Genomic DNA, 16,031 nt, shown 5'->3' on the forward strand with positions numbered 1-16,031 from the left:
GATACCCGAAATACTGACTCCATGAAAATATATAAACAAAAAAGCCAGTATAAACACTGTTTCTGAGTAGTTGGAGTTCGTACGTATACACCCGCAATACCATTATTGGGTCTATATAGTAATAGGGGTTTCATTATTTTTTGCAATTCACGTACCTTTTCTTTTGTAGGAGGTAATTTTCATTATTTTCTGTTTTAAAACTTTAAGAAATTTTAAATTTCTAGAGATAACTTTCAGTAGCTTAGAAGGGTATAAGTAACTGGTACCGCCTCTTAAGGCATTAGGAATGGAATTATAGTCATCTTTCAGTAGTTTAGCTGCACACAGGTCAGTTGTCAGGAGCAATTTCAAAACGTCAGTTAAGTACAGCTGATCGGGAAAAACTCTCTATCCCAGTTTCACTCATTCATGAAAGTAACCTCCGGTTTGCCTTAAACCCGGAACCTGTTTCCACCACACATTTTTCATTTCTGACAAATCACGATTATTCTTTGAAACATCCAATTGTTTTATAATATATTCGACACAAGCATACGAAGTTCGAATAACATGTTAGCGTAAATCTTGCATGATATTTGTTTTGTTTCAAAAGCACATATACACAGAAAAAAAAACAGTCAAAAAGTTAGTTTTCCTAGATTGGGTATGTAGGATAAGTTGATTTTGTATTTTTTTTTTTTTTTTGTCTGTCTATGATAATTACCATTTTATGTCATTTAACCATTATTTTGATTAGTTAAACGCGGCTCATAGCCATTTCCATAATAAACAAGAAACTATCAACACAATTTTGATGTAATCTATCAGTATTTGTCTTTGTCTCTATTTGTTGGATGATAATGTAGAGTAAGAGACTTTAATTTACACTACCTGGTAGAATAAAGACATTTTAAGGGATATATTAAAGAAAAATTTCAATTGCATTACTGTGTGTTGCTCACTGTATTTGTAGTGGGGTTCTTAGTAAAACTTTTGAACGTTTTAGTGCTTTCTAGTTAACTATTTCAATTGGTCCTTAGCTATACCTCTAGAACTTCATGGTGCTTTGTTTATTGTACATTTTGTAGGCTTTAGGTTATATTTAGGCCGTTTAAGTGCGTTTTTATGATAATGTTTTTTGTGGTTTTGAGATATTAAATGGACACGTGTTAAATCACATGATACAGAAATGGTAGATTTCAATTTGACACGAACCATCTATGAACTCCCCTGAAAGAACTCACGAAACTGTAAACAAAAGATGCTATATGCTTAGCAAGTAAGTTTCCAGATTCATAATCTACTAATGTACTATTTTTTGATTTGTTGAATGGTCTTTGGATGTGTTTTCGACGGGCACGTGCAATCATACACGTAAATAAGATGCGCCATGTGATGTAGAACCCCGTATTACCGAAAACCTGTCTTTGTCCCGAAAACCAAGTGTATACATTTGACAACCTCAATAACATACGTTTTTGTGGTATTGTTGATTCCTACGTTATTTAATTATATATGTAAATAAGTTTTTGGATACAAAATTGTTTTTTTATGCATATTACAACACTTTCCAAGTATCCAAGAAAGTATACATGTAATAATCAACATCAGGACACATATTTTCAATCTCTACAAAGTTTTTTTTCTCCAGTGGCTACGATATGATTCAACAGCTCATAACTCCATAGAAATATCTATTTCGTAAACATTGTTTATCATGATTATTTGGATTCTTGTTGGGACCTTAGTCTTTGTATCCTCATGCATGTAATGGCTAAATCCAGCAGAGTAATACTTTATGTTCATATCAGAGAAAATTTTTGAATTAAACAAATAAAAACTTCTCCACTTCTATATGTGAATTTGTTAACCTCAAAAATACTTGTCTTAGAACTCTGAATTTCCCTGTCTATTCGTCTGCAAACTTACTTGGGTCATGGTGTCATAAAATCATGGCGCAGTTCTGACCAGTGAGATTTTCTGTTTTCAACAAGGATCTAAAAGAGAAGGATTAGCTATATATATTTCATTTATCTTTCTACTTTTTATTATTATGAAATACATGTACCTTAATCTTTTTTGCAGCAGTGATTGAACAGAACATGGCACATGCTTTTGTCCTTGACTTCTGTATTAATAGTGCCAGCCAATTTAATGAAGACTGATAAGATACTCCTTAACTCCACTGAACTCTTAATACTGGGCAGAAAGACAATCTGTTAAAGTATTAATTTTCGGGGGGAAATAAAAGTGTGACAAATGGTACTCACAAAATTGATTTTTAACACTATATTAGGCCAAACATTTTTCAATTAGCGAAAACTGATACCAGCTAATATGTTCACTTGACAGAATTAGCAAAAATTAGCAGCCGTTAAAATGAATATGTTTACAGTAAATGTTATTGTAGGACCATTGATTATTGTACTATTTTTCTGGCCTTTACCAAACTGTTCTAGGTAGAAATCCTTCAAACTATCTATTCATCCAATATATGCAGCAGACATGATATAGTTCCACTTAATACTGTTGGACGTGTTTTTATTGATATTTCAGTTTGAGGAAATATGATGTGTTTATCAGTAGCTTACAGAAAAAAGCAAGTACTCTTTGGTGGTAGATACATGTACAGCTTGTACATTTTTGTCATTTTTGATAATGTGGTTGTATTGTGTTTGTTCCAAGCCAGGGACCTGTAGTCCAGTGGTTGTTTTTTATGTTCATTGTTAGTTCTTTTTTTATAGATAAGATAAATTTTCTTCTTTTTTAAATAATTTCACTTTATTTATTTTGGGGCATTTAAAGCTTGTTTAATGGCATGAGTTTTACCTAACATTGTGTCACTGAAGACCGTGTGGTGATTTGTTGCATGGCTTCTGGAGGAGGACTGTCTCATTGGCAATCATACCACATCTCCTGTTTTTATATTTCTTTTAAGTATATTCAAGGATTCGAGATTCTAGCGAAAATCAAAAGAATGTAATCCAGGAACAAATATCAGACATGGAAAACAGACAAACATAACAAAGAATATAAATAACTATATATAAAATATAAAAAAAAAACTGGAAGCATGGATCAGGTGCACCGGTCACCATCCTCTGATTTTGTAGAAGACCTGCCGAGTTTCTCATAAAAAAATCAACTCCGGGATAGACAAAATAGGCTGTTACTGTTCACTGAATTACCTAATTTGTCAAGTAGGTACTCATCTGCTACATTAAAGTGTGAGTTTATCATTAGTATACTGACATGTTATCATTGACTATAATTTGGTGGAATATTTATTATAAAAATATTGTGTATAAAGGGATGAAATATTCATCTGATCTATTATTACGTCTCATTAAAGGTGATAATACTGATAAACTAAGCAAAATTATTTTTTCTATATATAGCAAAGATTCCATGATTATCATCATGAAATTCTTCTCTTTTACAGATTTGAGGTCAATATGAAATATAAAGAATACAGATACAGAATATATAAAAGACGTTTAAAGTTTGTGTAAAGTAGCACAATATACTTTATCACATTATTATATTGGAAACACCTTGTCCATCAATTCAATGTTGGTTTCACTCAACTTTGCTACTACTTATCTTTGGTGCATGTAGTCAGCTTTAAAGTGATGAAGCATCATAGTTGCTGCCTGATATCAACTTCAGGTTTTATGGAGTTGGGTGTGAATATCACTATAACACACAGAACTTTATATTTATTATTCATTAATATATTTGTCTATTCTCTATGCAACTTACGAATTCTAGTCATATGCACGTCTTCTGACTGCAAAATTTTACAATGTCAGAGGTGACAAATATAAGCAAAGTGAATGTTATAATTTATTATGGACTTTCAGTATTACAGTATTTTGTTTTATTCATGTAGTGTGGATTTTAGGTTTAACATTTTTAGCTCACCTGGCCAAAGACCAAGTGAGTTATTGCCATCACTTGGCGTCTTTGGCCGTCGTCGTTAACATTTTTTCAAAACTCTTCTGCTCTGACACTACTTGACCAATTGGAACCATACATGATATGAATTTTTCTTGGTGTATTCTACATAGAACTGTTGTGGGGATTTATGATCCGTCGAAAAATATGGCAGCTCTTACTAAAAAAAAGAACATATGCGTCAGACAGTTGTTTTTCGCAAATATCTCCAAAACCGTCAGGTTTAGCCAATACATACATAATTTTTTATCAGTTATATAAAGCATTATTAGAAATAAAGGTGTTACTCAACGCAATCGGGAGTAATTGGACGTAAAACACAATGAAACTCCTTAGTAGTTAAATGGATTCTTTATTAGAGGTCTCAGATATTAAGGAAAATATAAAGTTGAGATGAGACCCTCACATGAGGGTGTAGGGGTCTGGTTGTACATAATACATGATGATAATAAATAATATAGGCACACAGCAGCTCATTTAATACTGACTGGTTACATCATAATACCTTCATTCCAAAAATAAGATGCACAGAATCATAATAAATTTGCAGAAAGTCTAGGTAAAACTCATTTTGTTCAAAATGCCTTCTGTACTGCTTGACTTGTAATAGTGCAGTGACAAGAAATTGGAGGGAAAAGTACAGGTGATAAAGAAATTTCAATATAAGGCAATTCAGGTAAATCTACTTGGTAAAGGTAGCCACAAGTTTCTTTTGGTATATAGCTAACATAGATTTGTGTCTATTTTTTAGTATATTTGTTTTTTTTTTTCAGTTTGTTTCACCCAAAATCATACTTTGTCTTCACTTTACCTTACTTTCTAACAATATCATTTAATTTCTTCACATCAAATGATCTCAGACTGTATATTGTAATTTTCAGTAAAAAGAATTGCTGAAGTCAAACTGTAACCAAGGAAGGATGAGGAATTTTACAAGTGCAAGTAAAGGGAAAGGCAGAGACAAATCACGGAAGTTATTTGCATAAAGTGGCATTAGAGGGCAGTGGTACATGTTATTACTGTAAGTGGTATGGGACATTGAAAGACTGGTGAAATTATTTAGAATCACTTAACAATAGAAAAGTTGTTTCCAGGTCAAATAACTTCCATAAAACTAATTACGTTTTTTTTTATGTTTGAAAGATGTTTCATTAGCTATGAACTGTAATGTGAATGACAGTTGATGATAACATCATAAACACGCTATATGGAATAAATGTAAATATATATAAGTTGAAGAAAATACATAAAGTTATATTGGATAAGATGTCAACAGTTATAAATACTTGACTGTCAAAAGCAATGATAGAAAAGGCTTGTTCTTACAGTTCGATGAATAATTCTTTTTTGTCAACTTGGACCAAAGTTTTCTTGGAACCATGATTTGGTTATAATATCTTTCTGTCTTTGCACCATGGTCTTTTTGGTTTTGTTAAGTAAATATCAGAACAACAGAAAAGAATTATTTGATATAAGACAATTTGATCTGAAGTCACAAGTATATGTAAAGGGAGGTAATACTGATAACATTAATGATATCATATTTTATTTGTATCTTTTATACTGGAGTATGTATTCTAAATAGTATTTCATTTCTTTTTCAGACTTTAAAATACATATTCTGTATAATGCAAACTTAGATTAGAACTGTGGTTCGTACAAGTTATAAATCCTGGGAGTAAACCTTAGTTTCTAGAACAAACTGTGGTTTAAAAGTCAAGGTATGTATGTGGAGGATAGGCTTTAGTTTCTAGTGATTGTAGTAAGAATTAGTTCCAAGGTTAAATGTTGAATTAAAACATGTAGTTAATTAATTTAATGACATCATGATTTTCGAACATATTTGAAATTACAGCAATAAAGACTTTTGAAGTAAACAACGTGTTAAGTAAGCTGTAAGGAATGCTTGTAAATACTTGTATACAAAATGTTGAAGAAAAAATATCATAAAGCAGTGATATCATATAAATAACAAGACAGTTAAACCTTTGAAGAATAGATTTGCTTTACATAAGGATTATAAAAAGGTCTAAAATACTGTCACAAGAGATTACAGTTCATTAAGTAGTGATTTTCTCCATTGATATTTATGCAGTAGTTTGTCAACTTTATCGGAAGTGTTTTGTAATCCTATAAATAATTGGCCTTCTATGAGAACAGCATTCTGTTCATACTGTTAGCATGTTATTAAAACCACGGCATTTGTAAATTATTGTAAATATGTTTGTGCCAATTAATATTATTGTTATTATGGATTCTGTTTATTTTCCATTCTAAGCCTACACTGTGAGTTTTCCGCTACCAATTAAAAAGTGCCAACATTTGTTCAATACAGACTTGATCCTTGGGAATTTGTACGGCGACTGACCGCGAGGGTCATCTGTTGCTGTAACCCAATAACCCCAGGATCATGTACCAATTTACCAATCAGATGAATGCATGTACAAGATCACGCATGTATCATGCATGCACATCAGAGATAAATCGATCTTACACTCATGATCCATAGAAATCCGATACAACCATTTATAGATTGACCAATCTATTATGACTTGTAATTTGAAGGACAGAAATTCTTTTATTTTCCTATAAATGTTCTTTCCGTGAGAGACCATATTTATATTGCTGGTTGTTCCAATGGTAAACATGAACATCATACATGTAGTCAGTTCGTACATACATGTAGTCAGTTTGTACATACATGTAGTCAGTTCATACATACATATATATAAACGTTTTCTAAGGCATTGTTAGAAGAGATTTGTTCTAACATTTAATGAAAGAAAATCTGTCCAAGATGTCCTTTATTTTCTATCAGAGAGGTATTTATTTCTCGTTATTTTGACATTGTTATCTGACTTAATTGACTAAAGTGAATTCAATATTTTTGTGGGACAGACATTAAATCATTTATTTGTGAAAAGTACCACTCGTGTTAAGCCTGAATCAGGACTTCCTGAACAAGATGTGTGACAACGGAGGTAATATTGATAACTTTACAGATATCATTTATGTACACAAATCTGAAACATTTCTCTTTCAGACTCTTAAAACCTGCAGAGTGAAAAGTACTTAGAACTGATATAGAAGGTGAAGATTAGGTATACTTTTAGAGAATTAAGCACAACTATTGACATAATACACGTCATTGTTATTATTTACAATGAGTTTGTATTATCAATCAGAAAAATGTGACTATGAATAGACAAAACAAGGAAATACATGAAAACGAACTAAAATGATTACTAAGGAAAAGGTCACAGTGCTCGTGTGATGGACTTAATATCCTTTATAGTAGTCCCAATTTAATTCTATTTAATAACATTATTCTAGAGAATGATATACGAAATGACGATTTTCTGAACAGTTTGGTTCCATGAGAGTGCTTGATTCAAAAGAAGTCACACCAAATACATGTAGAATGGATTACTGATTTGGATTTATACATGCACACTATTTTCTTTTGGTATATAGCTAACATAGATTTGTGTCTATGTTTTATTATATTTGTTTTTTTTTTTTTTTTAAATCTGGCTCACCCAAAATCATACTTTGTCTTCACTTTACCTTACTTTCAAACAATATCCTTTAATTTCTTCACATCAAATGATTTCAGACTGTATATTGTACAATTTTCAGTAAAAAGATTTGCTGAAATCAAACTGTAACCAAGGAAGGATGAGGAATTTTACAAGTGCAAGTAAAGGGAAAGGCAGAGACAAATCACGGAAGTTATTTGCATAAAGTGGCATTAGAGGGCAGTGGTACATGTTATTACTGTAAGTGGTATGGGACATTGAAAGACTGGTGAAATTATTTAGAATCACTTAACAATAGAAAAGTTGTTTCCAGGTCAAATAACTTCCATAAAACTAATTAAGTTTTTTTATGTTTGAAAGATGTTTCATTAGCTATGAACTGTAATGTGAATGACAGTTGATGATAACATCATAAACACGCTATATGGAATAAATGTAAATATATATAAGTTGAAGAAAATACATAAAGTTATATTGGATAAGATGTCAACAGTTATAAATACTTGACTGTCAAAAGCAATGATAGAAAAGGCTTGTTCTTACAGTTCGATGAATAATTCTTTTTTGTCAACTTGGACCAAAGTTTTCTTGGAACCATGATTTGGTTATAATATCTTTCTGTCTTTGCACCATGGTCTTTTTGGTTTTGTTAAGTAAATATCAGAACAACAGAAAAGAATTATTTGATATAAGACAATTTGATCTGAAGTCACAAGTATATGTAAAGGGAGGTAATACTGATAACATTAATGATATCATATTTTATTTGTATCTTTTATACTGGAGTATGTATTCTAAATAGTATTTCATTTCTTTTTCAGACTTTAAAATACATATTCTGTATAATGCAAACTTAGATTAGAACTGTGGTTCGTACAAGTTATAAATCCTGGGAGTAAACCTTAGTTTCTAGAACAAACTGTGGTTTAAAAGTCAAGGTATGTATTAGGATGATAGGCTTTAGTTTTTAGTGATTGTAGTAAGAATTAGTTCCAAGGTTAAATGTTAAATTAAAACATGTAGTTAGTTAATTTAATGACATCATGATTTTCGAACATATTTGAAATTACAGCAATAAAGACTTTGGATGTAAACAACGTGTTAAGTAAGCTGTAAGGAATGCTTGTAAATACCTGTATACAAAATGTTGAAGAAAAAATATCATAAAGCAGTGATATCATATAAATAACAAGACAGTTAAACCTTTGATGAATAGATTTGCTTTACATAAGGATTATAAAAAAGGTCTAAAATACTGTCACAAGAGATTACAGTTCATTAAGTAGTGATTTTCTCCATTGATATTTATGCAGTAGTTTGTCAACTTTATCGGAAGTGTTTTGTAATCCTATACATAATTGGCCTTCTATGAGAACAGCATTCTGTTCATACTGTTAGCATGTTATTAAAACCACGGCATTTGTAAATTATTGTAAATATGTTTGTGCCAATTAATATTATTGTTATTATGGATTCTGTTTATCTCCCATTCTAAGCCTACACTGTGAGTTTTCCGCTACCAATTAAAAAGTGCCAACATTTGTTCAATACAGACTTGATCCTTGGGAATTTGTACGGCGACTGACCGCGAGGGCCATCTGTTGCTGTAACCCAATAACCCCAGGATCATGTACCAATTTACCAATCAGATGAATGCATGTACAAGATCACGCATGTATCATGCATGCACATCAGAGATAAATCGATCTTACACTCATGATCCATAGAAATCCGATACAACCATTTATAGATTGATCAATCTATTATGACTTGTAATTTAAAGGACAGAAATTCTTTTATTTTCCTATAAATGTTCTTTCCGTGAGAGACCATATTTATATTGCTGGTTGTTCCAATGGTAAACATGAACATCATACATGTAGTCAGTTCGTACATACATGTAGTCAGTTCGTACATACATGTAGTCAGTTCATACATACATATATATAAACGTTTTCTAAGGCATTGTTAGAAGAGATTTGTTCTAACATTTAATGAAAGCAAATCTGTCCAAGATGTCCTTTATTTTCTATCAGAGGTATTTATTTCTCGTTATTTTGACATTGTTATCTGACTTAATTGACTAAAGTGAATTCAATATTTTTGTGGGACAGACATTAAATCATTTATTTGTGAAAAGTACCACTCGTGTTAAGCCTGAATCAGGACTTCCTGAACAAGATGTGTGACAACGGAGGTAATATTGATAACTTTACAGATATCATTTATGTACACAAATCTGAAACATTTCTCTTTCAGACTCTTAAAACCTGCAGAGTGAAAAGTACTTAGAACTGATATAGAAGGTGAAGATTAGGTATACTTTTAGAGAATTAAGCACAACTATTGACATAATACAAGTCATTGTTATTATTTACAATGAGTTTGTATTATCAATCAGAAAAATGTGACTATGAATAGACAAAACAAGGAAATACATGAAAACGAACTAAAATGATTACTAAGGAAAAGGTCACAGTGCTCGTGTGATGGACTTAATATCCTTTATAGTAGTCCCAATGTAATTCTATTTAATAACATTATTCTAGAGAATGATATACGAAATGACGATTTTCTGAACAGTTTGGTTCCATGAGAGTGCTTGATTCAAAAGAAGTCACACCAAATACATGTAGAATGGATTACTGATTTGGATTTATACATTCACACTATTTTCTTTTGGTATATAGCTAACATAGATTTGTGTCTATGTTTTATTATATTTGTTTTTTTTTTTTTTAAATTTGGCTCACCCAAAATCATACTTTGTCTTCACTTTACCTTACTTTCTAACAATATCCTTTAATTTCTTCACATCAAATGATTTCAGACTGTATATTGTACAATTTTCAGTAAAAAGATTTGCTGAAATCAAACTGTAACCAAGGAAGGATGAGGAACTTTACAAGTACAAGTAAAGGGAAAGGCAGAGACAAATGACGAAAGTTATTTGCATATAGTGGCATTAGAGGGCAGCGGTACATGTTATTACTGTAAGTGGTATGGGACATTGAAAGACTGGTAAAATTATTCTGAATCACTTAACAATAGAAAAGTTGTTTCAAGGTCATATAACTTCTAACAAACTAATTAAGTTTTTTTTATGTTTGAAAGATGTTTCATTAGCTATGAACTGTAATGTGAATGACAGTTGATGATAACATCATAAACACGCTATATGGAATAAATGTAAATATATCTAAGTTGAAGAAAATACATAATGTTATATTGGATAAGATGCCAACAGTTATAAATACTTGATTGTCAAAAGCAATGATAGAAAAGGCTTGTTCTTACAGTTTGATGAATAATTCTTTTTTGTCAACTTTGACCAAAGTTTTCTTGGAACCATGATTTGGTTATAATATCTTTCTGTCTTTATACCATGGTCTTTTTGGTTTTGTTAAGTAAATATCAGAACAACAGAAAAGAATTATTTGATATAAGAAAATTTGATCTGAAGTCACAAGTATATGTCAAGGGAAGTAATACTGATAACATTAATGATATCATATTTTATTTGTATCTTTTATACTGGAGTATGTATTCTAAATAGTATTTCATTTCTTTTTCAGACTTTAAAATACATATTATGTGTAATAAAAACTTAGATTAGAACTGTGGTTCGTACAAGTTATAAATCCTGGGAGTAAACCTTAGTTTTTAGTGATTGTAGTAAGAATTAGTTCCAAGGTTAAATGTTAAATTAAAACATGCAATTAGTTAATTTAATGACATCATGATTTTCAAACATTTTTGAAATAACAGCAATAAAGACTTTGGATGTAAACAACGTGTTAAGTAAGCTGTAAGGAATGCTTGTAAATACTTGTATACAAAATGTTGAAGAAAAAATATCATAAAGCAGTGATATCATATAAATAACAAGACAGTTAAACCTTTGATGAATATATTTGCTTTACATAAGGATTATAAAAAAGGTCTAAAATACTGTCACAAGAGATTACAGTTCATTAAGTAGTGATTTTTTCCATTGATATTTATGCAGTAGTTTGTCAGCTTTATCGGAAGTGTTTTGTAATCATGTAAACAATTGACCTTCTATATGAGAACAGCATTCTGTTCATACTGTTAGCATGTTATTAAAACCACGGCATTTGTAAATTATTGTAAATATGTTTGTGCCAATCAATTAATATTATTGTTATTATGGATTCTGTTTATCTCCCATTCTAAGCCTACACTGTGAGTTTTCCTCTACCAATTAAAAAGTGCCAACATTTGTTCAATACAGACTTGATCCTTGGGAATTTGTACGGCGACTGACCGCGAGGGTCATCTGTTGCTGTAACCCAATAACCCCAGGATCATGTACCAATTTACCAATCAGATGAATGCATGTACATGATCACGCATGTTTCATGCATGCACATCAGAGATAAATCGATCTTACACTCATGATCCATAGAAATCCGATACAACCATTTATAGATTGACCAATCTATTATGACATGTAATTTTACGGACAAAAATTTTTTTATTTTCCTATAAATGTTCTTTCCGTGAGAGACCATACTTATATTGCTGGTTGTTCCAATGGTAAACATGAACATCATACATGTAGTCAGTTCGTACATACATGTAGTCAATTCATATATATATAAGTTATCTAAGGCATTGTTAGAAGAGATTTGTTCTAACATTTAATGAAAGAAAATCTGTACAAGATGTCCTTTATTTTCTATCAGAGAGGTATTTATTTCTCGTTATTTTGACATTGTTATCTGACTTAATTGACTAAAGTGAATTCAATATTTTTGTAGGACAGACATTAAATTATTAATCTGTTAAAAGTACCACTCGTGTTAAGCCTGAATCAGGACTTCCTGAACAAGATGTGTGACAACGGAAGTAATATTGATAACCTTACAGATATCATTTATGTACAAAAATCTGAAACATTTCCCTTTCAGACTCTTAAAACCTGCATACTCATGACCCATAGAAATCCGATACAATCATTTATAGATTGACCAATCTATTATGACATGTAATTTTACGACAAAAATTCTTTTATTTTTCTATAAATGTTCTTTTCGTGAGAGACCATATTTATATTGCTGGTTGTTCCAATTTTAAACATGAACATCATACATGTAGTCAATTCGTACATACATGTAGTAAATTCATATATATATGAAGCATGAAGAATTCTGTCCTAAACAACTGTGCAACATTTCAAAAGAATTCATTAAGATTCTCACTCAATTTTTCACCCGGATACAGGTGAGAGGGAGGATGGTAAAGAGAGAAAAATTGCATAACTTGAAAAGTGTACTTTGAATTAATCTGAAAATTCAACTTATGGTCAGACAGACAGGCAACCGCAAAATTTTTCTGAGGGTATCAAATAATACCTTGCCATTACATGCGGTGATGTATAAAAAATATGTACCTGTTTTTGCTGATTTTTTTCATAATTTTAACTTTAAAGTTTTTGCGAAAATAAGTGTTTTGAGAAAAATCCAGCTTGTGTAGAGTAATGAGATCAAGTGAGGATCTAAAGCTTTCTGAACATCTTAAAGCATCTCCTGTGGTGGAGCCCTATGGTTCATACCCAGGGAGAATACCACAGTAGGGTTCTTTAACGTGCGAGGAACGTGGCATCTTTCCCAACACGGTGCAACACTATGGTTTGCGGTCAGGTTTTCCGTATTATAGCCTGACAACCCCAGCATGTAACACGCCAGGGGTACCTCATTCCACCACCTGGGGCACACACCCCAGTTGCTCTGTGGACAGAGCGCCCTAGCCCCCGGCTAGGGTTCTGAGCACTATTTAGTCGCCTTTTACGACGAGCTTAGCGCTGCTGCAGGCCTATTCTTTTAACACCCTGACCTGCACGGGGAAGGAGTGAGACAGGGTGTGCTTTTTGTCAGTCTTGTTGTATTTGTCTTTGTTAACGATCTATTGTATGATACTGAATGTTCAAATTCTTATACCGGTGTCATATGATATTTTGACCCCCGCGAAATATTGACCCCGGGGTTAATATATCATATGATATCTTAACTCCGGGATCAATTTATCGTATGAATTATTGATCCCCAGGGTAATTTTGACATAACCCCCCTTTATGATATTTTAACCCCTCTCTAGGGGGTACATTTATCACAGACCAGCAGTTAGTATAGCACAACAGGAGATTAAAATATCATAACAGGGGGGGTTAATTTATTGGAGCAGGGGGGGGGGGTAAAGTATCGCAGCAGGGGTAAATTTTACGCAGGAGGGGGTTTAAATGTCATAAAAGTAAAGGTAATTTATCGTAGCAAGGATGTTAAATATCGCAGCATGGGGCTAAATTATCATAACAGGGGGCTAATATATCGCAGTAGCGGATTAAAATGTCATTACAAAGGGGGGTGGTCATTTATCTCAGGGAAGGTTAAAATATAGCAAAAGGGGGGGGGGGTTAAAATATCATAACAGGGGGTTAATTTAACGCAGCAGAGGAGTTAAAATGTCACAGAGGGGGTTTAATTCATCGTAGCAGGGGGGTTAAAATATCGCAGTGGGGGCGCCAAAATATCATAGCAGAGGATTAGTTTATCGTAGTAGCGGATTAAAATGTCATTACAAAGGTTGGGGGGGCGGTCATTTATCGGAGGAGAGGTTAAAATATAGCAAAAGGAGTGTTAAAATGTCATAACAGAGGGTTAATTTAACGCAGCAGAGGAGTTAAAATATCACAGCAGGGGGGTTAATTCATCGTAGCATGGGGGCTAAAATATCGCTGTGGGGGCGCTAAAATATCTTAGAAGGGGATTAATTTATCGCAGCGGGGGGTTAATTTATAGCAGGAAGGGGTTTAAATGTCATAACAGTAGGGTTGATTTATTTCAGCAGGGGGTTAAAATATCGCAGCATGGGTCTAAATTATCAAAAAGGGGGGGGGGGGGTAATTTATCGCGGTAGGGGGTTAAAATATCTGACTCAATATTATGATACAACAATATTACAATGCATTTTCTGTTTTTCTTAAATGTTACAGATTATCTCAAATGCAAATACATAGCTTTGCTAAGTGCAGCATGATAGAACTGCAACATGTTGAACGTAGGACAAGTGTGGGCACAAAATTTGTTTAAAAAAAAAAAGATTAGGACAACATATTTGAAGTTTTTACACACTGTTCCTAAATAGATAGTAGAGGGCAAGATAGTTTTGGTAGGTCTTTGCCCCACCAATTTTGGAAATAAAGGGTTAAAAAGGGAGAAAATTGGTGTTATCATTAGAATTGATAGGAAAGTTTATTGTTGATTGATTTTTATGATTCAGATGTCAGTTAGTTACTTTTGAACTTCTGTTAATTATTTGTACAGGTTAGGCTTATAATTAACCGATTTGGAGTCAAAGGGGTACAAAATAGAGCCACACACCAAAAAAAAAAAACTTTTTTAGATTACCTTGCCAAAGGCCAAGTAAGCTATTGCCATTACTTGGGGTTCGTTGTCGTCGTTCATCGTCGTCGTTAACAATTATACAAAACTATTCTCCTCTGAAAATTACTTGTCTAATTAAAACCAAACTTGGTATGAATATTCCTTGGGGGTATCCTGCATAGAACTAATAAGGGGATTTTTTTATTTGTTGAAAAAAAAAAAAACATGACCGTCGTTACAAAAATAGAACATAGGAGTCAGACAGTAGTTTTTAGCATGTATCTCCAAAACCATTAGGTTTAGCTAAATTCGGACTTGGGTAAAAGTGTTCAGCATAATGAGATCTAGCTGTGGTCAAATTTTTGTTGTAATCCTATAGGCCATGTTAGAGTTATTGCCCTTTTGCAACGAATTTGCATTTTTAAATGTTATTTCTTTCGACACTACTTGACAATTGAAACCAAACCTTGTATGAATGTTCCTTGGGGTATCCTGCATAGAACTGATGTTGGGATTTTTGATTCGTCGAGTAACATGGGCGCCGTTACTAAAAATCGAATATAGGAGGCAGACAGTAGTTCTTCGTATATATCTCCAAAACCGTCAGGTTTAGTCAAATTTTCAAAAGCTGAAATGAACCTTATTATTAGGACTACAAGTCTTCAAGGATAAAGTTGTAAGACGATTCCTTGTATGAGTTATTGCCCTTAAAAGGGGAAAATGACTTTTTTTAAACTGTTTTCGGTCAATATCTTGAAAACTGAGATATTAAAAAGAAATTCTATTGTTGAAATGATCCTGTTGATAAGTCCTACCAACGACTTCTTGCGTCAAAATTGTTGGACAACTTCCTGTTAAATTTATCGCCTTTGAAAGTCAAAACTCAACCAGGTGAGCGATTCAGGCTCCTGGGAGCCTCTTGTTTATTATGGAATATAATTTTCTTTCATTCTTTATGAAAATCCCTGGCTGTGTTCAGATATCTCAGGCCATTTTCAAGTTATAGAGGGTCAATGTGCCACACCAAAAAAAAAAGTTTTTTAAATTTTTGATAATTGACTTTTTTTATTGGATTCCATATGAAAAATTCCGCCTGGACTTTTTAATTTTGGATATATCTCTTAGTTTTTTTAACTATAAGGGCTGCCCC

The 16,031-nt window shown here is 32.4% G+C and overlaps 1 long non-coding RNA gene across 5 annotated transcripts; it reads left to right on the forward strand.

Moving 5' to 3' along the window:
- The first annotated feature begins 1,104 nt into the window (after positions 1–1,104).
- On the forward strand, positions 1,105–13,665 carry LOC148603968 (uncharacterized). Of its 5 annotated transcripts, XR_015916942.1 has the most exons (10): positions 1,105–1,258; positions 2,536–2,578; positions 3,422–3,481; positions 4,818–4,957; positions 5,541–5,657; positions 6,980–7,026; positions 7,576–7,715; positions 8,297–8,413; positions 9,735–9,781; positions 10,329–11,009. It is a non-coding gene; the product is annotated as an uncharacterized LOC148603968 (long non-coding RNA). The 5 variants fall into 5 exon arrangements; XR_015916943.1 differs by lacking the exon at positions 2,536–2,578 and having other exon boundaries at positions 1,110–1,258; XR_015916941.1 differs by lacking the exons at positions 1,105–1,258; positions 2,536–2,578; positions 3,422–3,481 and adding an exon at positions 11,051–13,665 and having other exon boundaries at positions 3,488–4,957; positions 10,329–10,468.
- The last annotated feature ends 2,366 nt before the right edge of the window (positions 13,666–16,031 follow it).

This window comes from Perna viridis, chromosome 11 (assembly GCF_037379345.1).
Source record: "Perna viridis isolate PV_CMFRI_1.1 ecotype Kerala chromosome 11, ASM3737934v1, whole genome shotgun sequence".
Taxonomy (NCBI): domain Eukaryota; kingdom Metazoa; phylum Mollusca; class Bivalvia; order Mytilida; family Mytilidae; genus Perna; species Perna viridis.